This window comes from Mirounga angustirostris, unplaced genomic scaffold (assembly GCF_029215605.1).
Source record: "Mirounga angustirostris isolate CCGP_5_RB_7025 unplaced genomic scaffold, mMirAng1.0.hap1 SCAF_15, whole genome shotgun sequence".
Lineage (NCBI taxonomy): Eukaryota > Metazoa > Chordata > Mammalia > Carnivora > Phocidae > Mirounga > Mirounga angustirostris.
In genome coordinates, this window is record NW_026991723.1 from 3,595,537 (window position 1) to 3,606,264 (window position 10,728).

The 10,728-nt window shown below is 51.9% G+C and overlaps 1 protein-coding gene across 1 annotated transcript in view; it reads right to left on the reverse strand.

Annotated features, from left to right (window-relative positions):
• Positions 1 to 10,149, reverse strand: part of DIRAS2 (DIRAS family GTPase 2) — a 29,535-nt gene extending 19,386 nt beyond the window's left edge. Inside the window, exon 1 of the mRNA XM_064579182.1 lies at positions 10,054 to 10,149. The gene's annotated coding sequence lies outside the window, so the exon portion shown is untranslated. The remainder of the gene's footprint in view (positions 1 to 10,053) is intronic.
• Positions 10,150 to 10,728: the final 579 nt, after the last annotated feature.

Here is a 10,728-nt window from a genome sequence, read left to right on the forward strand (position 1 = left end):
AATGGGAGGAAGGTGGTCAAAACAAAGAAACTTCTAAGTTATAAGATACATGAGTCATAGGGCTGCAATGTGCAGCATGCTGACTAGAACCAACACTGGTCTGGGATCCTCAGGAACGCACGTAAGGGTATAAATCCAGAATTCTCATCCCAAGGGAAAGATTTTTTTCTTTAAAAACTTTTTTCCAAAAAAAAAAAAGAAGAAGAAGAAGGTAGCGGGAGGGGAAGAATGAAGCAGGGGAAATCGGAGGGGTAGACGAACCATGAGAGACGATGGACTCTGAAAAACAAACTGAGGGTCCTAGAGGGGAGGGGGGTGGGAGGATGGGTTAGCCTGGTGGTGGGTATTGAGGAGGGCACATTCTGCATGGAGCACTGGGTGTTATGCACAAACAATGAATCATGGAACACTTCATCTAAAACTAATGATGTAATGTATGGGGATTAACATAAGAATAAAAAAAATAAAATAAATAAAAAAATTAAAAAATAAAATAAAATAAAATAAAAACTTTTTTTCTGGGGCACCTGGGTGGCTCAGTCGTTAAGCGTCTGCCTTCAGCTCAGGTCATGATCCCAGAGTCCTGGGATCGAGCCCCGCATCGGGCTCCCTGCTCAGCCAGGAGCCTGCTTCTCCCTCTCCCACTCCCCCTGCTTGTGTTCCCCTCTCTCGCTGTGTCTCTCTGTCAAATAAATAAATAAAATCTTTAAAAAAAAAACAAAAACTTTTTTCTTTCTTTTCACTATATTTGTATGAGGAAATGGATATTAGATGAACCTACTGGAGTACTCATTTCACAATGTATGTACATCAAACCGCCATGCTGTGTGCCTTAAGCATATACAGTGATGTATGTCAATTATTTCTTGATAACAACTGGGGAAAAAAATGCTTCTGCTATGACATGACTTGGTCAGAAGTAATGCAAATGTGTCCCTAAACAGCTCTCCTATATGCACAGTTAAAAATTTGAAAATCAGACTTTTTTCTATCATTTTAGAGGTCTTCCAGATGAAGGATTCCCATGGGTGTGGATGCATTTGTGCCGTGGATGTCAGAGGGGAACAGAGGCCAGAGAACGGCTCCCTGGAAAGTTGCCATCTGAGCAAAGATTTGCGAGAGGCGACGGTGTGAAGTCTGGATACTTGGGGGAAGAGCTCCCCAGCAGAGAGAGCATCAGGTGGAAGCACAGATACCAGCATGACCTGTTTTAGGACCACGGAGGATTCCAGAATGCAGGGAGGGAGACAGGGGGAAAGGTCAATGAGGTCAGCAAGTGATGGGCCGGCGATGGTTGGGGAGACAGCTTTGACCGTGGGAAGCACACTGGCCACTGAGGGTTTTTAGGAGAGGAGGGACGGTCTCACCCTGCTGCGTGGGGCCTTCTTGAGGACTCAGGGGGCAGGGTGGAAGCAGGAGACAGTCAGGAGGTCCCGGCTTGGACCCGGGTGGTGGCAGGCAGGTGGTCAGTGCCATCCAGCTCAGCTCACCCTCTGGGTCCATGACTACAAATGCCAACCATACGCCAGCACGCCCCATGCGGTACCCATGGCCAGGCCTCTGCCTTAAGCTACAGACTTATGTGCCCTCTCCCTGCTGGGCCTCTCCGCTCGGATGCCTTGGAGACATCCCAGAATAACGTGTGCACAACTGCGCCACCCGTCATCGGCTCCCTCGTCGTGGCGGATGGCAACACTCCCTTCCAGCTGTCCAGGCCTGAGCCCTCAGAGCCCTCCCGAACCCCCCGATCGCCTGCGCCTCACGCCCAGTCCCTCACAGAGCGCGGCGGTGGTCTCCCCTGAACACGGCCAGACCGCACCATGGATCACCCTTCCCGTTGCTCCCACACGCTTCCCATGACCCTCAGCCAGGTCCCTGCAGGCACCTCCTAAGCAGAAAGTGGGCTTCAGCCTCAAGCTCCTCTCATCAACTCCCGGAAGGCACGAGACCTTGTCTCCCCCATTCTCAAAACCTTCCACTGGCTACGCTGTCTCAGAGAATAGCGGCTGATGGGCTCACCCCCCACCCTCACCCTCACCTCCTCCCGAGCTTCCCCTAGCTCCCTCCAGCCACATGCCTCCTCGTTGCTCCTCGGAGAACAGCTGCCATGCCCTTGCCCCAGGACCTTTGCACTGGCACTCCCTCTCCATGGACCACTCTTCCCCTCTCACCTTCTGCAGACCTATATTCAAATGTCCCCTTCTCAACAAGACTCCCGTGACCATCCTTTCTCACTGCATGACCTCAGCCCTGACCGTCTATAACCTCTTCCTGCCTTATTTGCCCCCATAGCACGTACGCCTTTTTGACATACTACGTAATTTACCTTTTTAAAATTCGTGTTTACCTCCACTATCCCCTAAGCTCCACGAGGGCTGTTATCTGTTCATTCACTCTGTGTGCCCAGGGCTTGAACACTGCCTGGCCCACAGGAGGCATTCAGTATGAATCTGCTCGGAGCGTGAATGAATGAACCTATGTTTTACTTGTAATGAACAGACCGGGAAGGCCAGGCTCAGCAAGGTGGCTGGGCCAAGAGCCACGTGAACAGAGATCTGGGGGGGGCCTCTCTAGGTGGCCATGCACCCGTGGTCGTGATGTGCACCCTGGTGGGCTGGGCCACACCTCAGACGCGGCTCCCAGGCTGTAGGAACAGAGTGGTGCGAAGCCGGCCACTATGTCAACGACAGGGCGAGGCCCGGCTGGCGAGGCGTCTCCCCGGCCCTCCGCTGTGGGAGTGCGTCCACAACGCAGACCACCACCCTGTGCAGGCCCCGCGTGGGGAGAGCTCTCCATGCACTTGCAGCAACCTATCTTGAGGCTTCCAAATATCAGAAGCGGGGTGCCCTGACCACAGAGGCCGCAGGAGGGAAGCCACGTGAGGTGAGGCTGGGCCAGGAGGCAAGGTCACGGCCACATGTGTTTCCAGACCGCAGCGTACAGCCGCTGAAGGGGCCCGGCTCCACCGGAGAAAGTGGACAAGAAGCCTGTACAATAAATCGGGCCCAAACCCAGGCGGCTTAGACCAGAAAGGCGGCAGGGAAGACAGCATACAGGTAGGGTGACACCGACCGGAATTGGTGGTGGTTGGTCGGGGAAGGAGTTCAGATGGGGAGCGAAGGGAAGTAAAGCGTCAAGGAACTGGCAAGGTTTCCAAGTGGCAGAACCGGAGGGACGGGACCAGACCCTCTCCTGAGAGCATGCTGGGCAAAGGGCTGTAGGGGGAGGTCGTGAGCTGCGAGTGTGTTTGGGCCCGATGAGGCTCACGGCGGGTGGGCAGGTGGGTGATGCGTCCAGCGCCCGGACCCCGGTGCGCGTCTGGGAGGCACACTGATGTAGGGACTGAAGCCCAGTGCGGACCAGACGGCTTGTGAGACCCACGAGGAAACAGCAGAGGACTCCAGCACCGAACGCGGGGGCAGGCAGCGGGTCTGCAAAGCATCACGAGGAGCATCGGGGGGTGGGAGCGGCTGTATGGAAGGGCCACGTCCTGGAAGCCAAGGAGGGCAGGGCCTTCAAAGAAGAGGGGGCTGCACAGTGTGAACTGGGAGTAGGAACTGGGAAGGGAGGAGAGTCCCTGGTGAGCCCAGCAAGAGCGGTTCTGATGGAGCACAAGGTGCTGCCCAGGAACATTTCCTGAGACCCTGGCTGTGAAACGGGGACACTTGCGCATTGGTGGCCGAATGGTACCCAGTTTGGTTTCGATTAATTTAAGGATACACAGACATGAAGATGTATGAACACCAGTAGGAAGGTAACAGCCGATGAGACCAGCAGGATGAAATGTCAGCTCTGGGACAGCAGTAGAACAAGTGCACTGAGCAAGTGTGCTGCTAGGACAGGATGCTGTGGCCGGAGAGGGGACACCCACGCCCTCAGGAGGGGGCAGAGCTCCCAGGACTGAGCAGATTCCTCTGCGACTGTCACCATCAGGTGGACCTCCAGAGGAGAGGAGGGAAAGACAGAGGTCTCCCGGGTGACATTTGAACGCACCATGAGGACAGACGCTGAATGTGGGGCCAATCCTCTTGGTGATCGAAGAAGAGCATCGGAGGTCAGGAGCTGATGGGATGAGTAAAGGCAAGGGCATGGAGTCAGGTGCTGTGAACCACTGATCAATATTTATGTGTGTCTACTCTACAGTTACCAAGCAGATCAGCAAAACATGCCATAAGAGTCTGTGGCTACCAATGTGTCTGGAATCCAATGACAGGTGATACTGGACAGTCCTTAGCATCACCTGTCCTCCGCAGGCTTCCAGTCAGCACCAGGACCCCCAGAAGCCTTACAGAGATAGAGAGACTAGAGCGACAAAAATGTCAAGCAGGGGATATTCTTTTTTTTTTTTTTTAAGATTTTATTTATTTATTTGACAAAGAGAGACACAGCGACAGAGGGAACACAAGCAGAGGGAGTGGGGGAGGGAGAAGCAGGCTTTCTGCGGAGCAGGGAGCCCGATGCGGGGCTCGATCCCAGGACCCTGGGATCATGACCTGAGCCGAAGGCAGACACTTAATGACTGAGCCACCCAGGCGCCCCAAGCAGGGGATATTCTTAACAGATGCAAAACCACATGAATTCAGTGACATAGGTGGGACTGCCTGTGGGGAGATGAGCTCAGCCAAGGAACAGAAGGAAAGAGTTGGCAAAAGGAGGAACATGGACCTAACCAGAATCAAAACAGGGAGTCCCTGGGGGCCCGGCTCAAAGGGCAAGATATAAAGGAAAAAAAAATACAATCTTTAAGATTAATTGGAGAGTGTGTATACCAGGTGAGTTAGAAGAAGCAAGGTGCAATGTCAGAGTGCGAGCTCCACACCAGGCTGCACAGAAGAACGAAGCTGACCCGGCGAAAGGGCAGAACCGTTACAACGCTGATCAGGTAACAACCACCCACCAAAGCAGCCCGGGAATCCTGACCCTCCAGCAGGTGCACAGAGGTCTAGCAAGCTGCATCTTGAAAACACCTCTGATTTAGGCATTCATAGCCCCGATGTTCAGATGCGGGACCCGAGCCTCCAGAGGGTCAAAGGAACAGCGGTCGATGCGCAGCTAGGAAATGGCAGAACCCGCATTTCAGCTGAGGCTTAGCAAACCCAGGAAGGCGTCCAAGCCAATCCAAATCAGCAACAATGGAACCAGGAGCTCAGGACACTAGAATGGCAAGGAGGGAAGTTTTTTCTAAGAACATGTAATATTGCCAAGCCACTTCCAGAATGGTCTCATATTTGCTTTAAAAATGCAACAGCCATGTTAGGCAGCTAATCACAGACGGCCATGTATGTTTTCTGACTCAGTCGCCAGAAATAGTTCCTTGCCAAGATCTGATGGAACGGAAAGGTAGGTACTGACATATTTAGCAGGCATGCTGAGCCTTCAATAGTAAGGAACCAGCATTACCATCGGGTGTGAATACAACGGTAGCTAGTCAAAGACAGATAGGTTATCAAGTGATAGCTAATGAGTGAGAAGACAGAAAGGCAAACGGGTCTGTAGTATCCTCAGTGTCTGGGGACTGTTCCACAGACAGCTTTCTGTAAATCCCAGGGGTTATCTCACAAGCAGGGGGGCAGTGAGATAGCCCACTGATCTTATGAACACATGTGTGCCGGCAGGTGGCGGTGACAGCTGGATAGCACAGTTAAGAAGACATGTCCAAGTTCATACAAAAGGGAAAATGCCATTGAGCTGGATTTTCGCTGTGGTAAAGCTGGGTGAGCTGCTGGCTTCGCTCTGGATGCAGAGACCTGGATGCTGATCATTACCCACCCCCTTGCCCAGTATCAGCGGAAGATGAATTCCACATTGAAAGTCACAGGGGTGCTGCAATAAGACAAACGGAGGGTGAAGATGACAGAGGGAATAAAGTGTCCCCCCTCCAGGGGCTCCTCTGTCTGAGCTCTCATGAGCACATGGACCTTCTGGAGCCCAGCTTCAGAAGTGGAAGGAGGAGAGGTGGGGGAAGCCCTAATGGACAGTCTCTGTATTCTCTTACTTCAGAAAAACAATCACTTTCCAGACATTAATTAGCTTTAGAACAATACTGCACAAATTCCTCTCATACAAGATGCTGCTCTCTTTAAACCTCCTATCCTGGTTCTGAGACAGCCAGCCATGTGATAGAAATGCCTCCCCCCCCTGCCCCCCGCCCCTCCATCACCCATTGATCACCGATCACCAAGTCCATCCAGGGGCGGGGTGAAGAAACTGACATCTTTTCATTAAGGTCACTCATTTCTGGGCATCAAGAAGTCAGTATTCATGGGTCAGTCAATCATAAAGGGTTGCATTTCACCAAACTTGCCTTACTGGTGTTAAAATGGATAGAAACATCGAAAATGCATACACATACCAGTAAAGGGTAATTTGAAAAGACCCATGAAGCATATTCAATCATGCAGTAAATACATGCTCACTCGCTGTTTATTGATTTTACAATGGATTTGCTGTTACCTGCCCAGTAAAGGAATTTAAACGTGAAAACTGAATGACCTCCAATGGGACATGGGGACTCAGTGGCTGACATCTGCCATCAGGGATTAGACAGAAGCAAACAGTACTTGTGCAAAATGGCAACACCCACCACTATGTCGGCTTCTTTTGTTTCTGCTACAACAGATCCCTAGGTTGCAAGTGGGTTGAATCCACAAGTCTATCTACTGGTTAATTTTCAGAGAACCAGGTATTTGACTCAAGGTATCTGACCCGACCAGTTATTTGATCCAATCCTCCTGTTTTACTGATAAAGAAGCAAAAAACAGGTTTCAAGATCGCACAACAAGCTAATGGTAGGGAAAGGTAGGACACTGGTCTTATAATAATTTGAGATTATCTGTATATTTATTTTTGATAGTGTTTGTTTGGTTCAATTTAATCGTTTAATGGCTTCTAACCTTTCAGCTTTTAAATTGCTTTGTCAAAAGGTTCACATCCCATATCCGTGCTGGCCAATACAATAACCACTAGCTACATGGGCTACTTAAAATGTAGCTAATCCAAATTGAGATGTTCCCTAAGTGTAAGACTTAGGATGAAAAAAACCCAAAAAAACAAAAACAAACACTTGTAAAATATCTTATCAGTATTTTGTATCAATTACATCTTTAAAATGTCACTTTTGATAGACTGGGTTAAAGAAAATACATTAAAATTAATTACACCTGTTTATTTTTACTTTTGTAATGGGATTCCTTGGACATTTTAATTTATGCATGTGGCTCACCCACTTTATTTATTTTGGACAGCACTGATTTATAAGAAAGCACTTAACTGCATTAAGGACAGAGCTATAAGGAACCTTTCTTTCCTGAATTTGCAAATGGTGAGAGCAAAGCAAGAGAGGATGGGAGAGCACCTGCTCTGAGCACTTTGAAGAATCCTTACCTGGTGAAGGAAGAGAAACTTACAAGACTCATAATAAAACAAAAACTGAAGCCTAACTTGAAGTCAATCAAACAACTTCAGGTTAATCCTTACTTGCACATGCATGTGTAAATTTAACTTGTAAAACAACATTAGCAATCGTGACAGTATGACAATCATCACCTTCCCTTTTGATTAAGAGCAGGTATTTTCCTAGATAAATCATAACCAAAAACAATGTTCTAGAAATCACTTGTGTCTTTAAAGAGACATGTGTCCATTGTAAGTAGCCAAATCAGATAGATAGATAGATAGATAGATAGATAGATAGATAGATAGATAGACAGACAGATAGGTATCTAACCCACCTTACAGGTGAGAATGGGACACAGTGGTTATCTGAATTGAAAGTTACAGGTCAGCACTGAGCCCTTTCTAACTTAAAACAGTTTGCAGGCAATCTCCTCACCCCAGAACACCAAATGCTCCTCTTTATAACGAACAAATTTTTTAGTGCAAAAATTCACTGCATTTATCTTGGGGGGCTGGGAAATGACGACGCTGTCCAAAGCGATAGGTTAATTACATATCAACCATGGCAACAAAAGCAGAAGAAGGAACATGTGTTTACCGTCACAGATGCGCTCTCTTTTTCACAAAGAACCCTTGTTATTTCTCAAAGGTTCCAGTTTCTCAGTAAGACATGCAGGTACGCGAGCCGAGACAGTATTCACTGATTGCTGAGCACGCCAGATTGTCAGCCGCAAGCGCAAAGGCACTCCCACAACTCCGAATTCAATTTGGGTGTTTTCTGAGTCTCTCCTTCGGAACAACTATTAAATCTGTTACAAGAAGAGGTTCTGGAGGTTTCTGCAATAACCGTAGCAGAAGTAGCTCAGGAGAAAGCAGCGATTCTGGGCGCTGTGAGACAGTCACCTCTCCCCGCTCCCTTCCCTGTGCTCACCACTGGGGACGATCTCCCCCTTTAGCAAACTAACCGCCATGTGTTAAAGGGGATGAAAATGTTTCCCTGCCTCGTCCCTCCCGTTTCTCTGAGATCAACTATGGGTCTTCCAGGGCCTCAGCCCACAGGAATGCTGGGCTCCTGCATTTCCAGAGACAGAACTGCTGACAATTTGCAATTTCAGGCAACGACCCCCCCCCCCGAAAAACAGTATTATCCCCCCACAAATATGTTAAATTTATTCTAATTTTACCCTCCCCTTTTCTCTCCCTCCCACTCCACTCCTTCAAATCCAAATGCCACTGGAAAAGAAGTGCATTTGCACTGATCTGGAATGTGAAATGCTCCAGCTTTTTATTGTTACCTAAAAAAATCTTCCTTAAAAAGAATATTTTATAGGTTTTTAGTTCAAAGCAGGAAAAGTCTCCTATGCTAAGACTAGCTTCTCGCTCGGAAGGGGGTCGTTCCAAAGTTAATGCGGGCAGAGACGCAGAATAAATGCCCGGGAAGGCGAGCAGGGTCACGGCACAGTTGCAAGGACTGAATCCCACCCCGAAGCTGTATTTCACCGGCCAATGGAGGGCACCGGGGGTGCACCGAGCTTCCAGTTTAAAAGTCTCCCAAACCCCCAAGAATGGGAATTGGTTTTTAAAGGAGAACACCAGCATTTTTCCGGCCGGCCGGCCGGCCGGAGGACTCGGGGCGAGCATCCAGCAGTGCTTTGCAGGGAGCCGGGGAGCTGACAGGAGTCACTGTCATCTTGGGAAGCCACCTTCTTACAACTACAGAAGGGGTCCGGCGCCTCTCCTACCCCTGCCCTGACCCCAGGGAAACGGGGGGGGGGGGGGCAGACACATGTAGCGATGGTGAGACACATCTTTTAAGAGGAGAACTGAAATTTATAGCCAAGTCTCAGCCAAGCCCGCCAAGGGCTGCGCTGTGGTCCGAAAACACGCTGAGCAAACAGCAGTCAACGTGCTGTGCATCTTCCTCACCTCGAACCACATCTTCGAGGACTCCTGAAACCCATGCAATCAACTCCCACAACAGAAGCACCTGCACCGCGGGCTCTTCTGAAACACTGACTCCTGTGTCGGAAGGAATCCCAAGTCCCGCGCAAGAGACAGGCTCTCTCGCCCGAAGCGCACGCTGCGCACAAGGGGACCAAGACGCACGCCCTCCCTACGAGGATCCGGAGGCGCGCTTCCCCGCGCCGGCCACCTCCCGCGGCCGGACTGCGGACTCGCCCCCCCAGGCGGCGGCAAGCGCTCCGCGGGGCTCGGGGATGGCCAGGCCGCCCGTCGAGCCCCCAGCGCGGGCGCGGCGAAGCCACGCGGAGGACGGCGATCGTTACCTGGGGAGCCGCAAACTGCGCCCGGAGCTGCTGCGGGGCTCGCCTCGCCTGCACCGGGCACCGCGCTGGCTGCGCGGCGGCGGGCTCCTCCCGAGGCAGGCGGGGCGCGCGCCCTCGCGCCGCCGCCGTGACGCGGCGGTCAGCGGCCCGCCCGCCGCGCGCCCCGCCACCTGCGCGCCCCGCGCGCCCCGCGCCCCCCGCGCGCCCCGCGCAGCCCGCACCTGCGCCCGCGCCCCGCGCCCGCGCAGCCCGCACCTGCGCCCGCGCCCCGCGCCCGCGCAGCCCGCACCTGCGCCCCGCGCCCCCCGCGCGCGCCCGCGCCCGCGCCCCGCGCCCCGCGCCCCCGCGCCCGCGCGCCCCGCGCAGCCCGCACCTGCGCCGCCCGGCCCGGCCCGGCCGTCCTCGGCCCTCCTCGCTCGCTCGCTCGCGCGCTCCGCGGCCCGCGACTTCCGAGCCCGCCGGCTGCCGCCGCGCTCGCTGCTCTTGCTCAAATGGCGCCTGCCCGCCTCCGAAGCGCTTTTAGGTGCCACCTACCGCATGCTCCCGGAATAGATGGCCGGGACTGGGATTTTCGGAGAAGTCGATGAATTGAAGTCACTCCGTTGGAAGCGCACCAGATTCTTTGGCGTTAGACCCTTCCCATCACCACCTGGGATCACTACGAACCGCCCGAGCTTTCCTTGCAGTGTCCAGATACTAAATTAAAAACCTGCTCATTGAGGAGGCAGGTGGAATGGGGCCATGCCGATAGCCACCCACACAGTGCAGATTAAAACATTCTCACTTAATAGACTCGTGGGACAAAAATCACCATGGGCGATCTGGGGCTGGAACTGCCTTTCCACTGAGTCGCTTCACATTAGCGTTTGGGGGGAAATAACCAGGTGTATCGTCTGATACGGATAAACCTTTTTGTCTGAGAAGCATTGATGGGAAACCGTTGAATCAGCAAGAAATAAGATTTATGGCTGACAATTCTGTGCCAACATGCTTTAAATACTTGCCTGTAACACTGATGGAATATTGAATTTAAACTACAGGTTTGAGG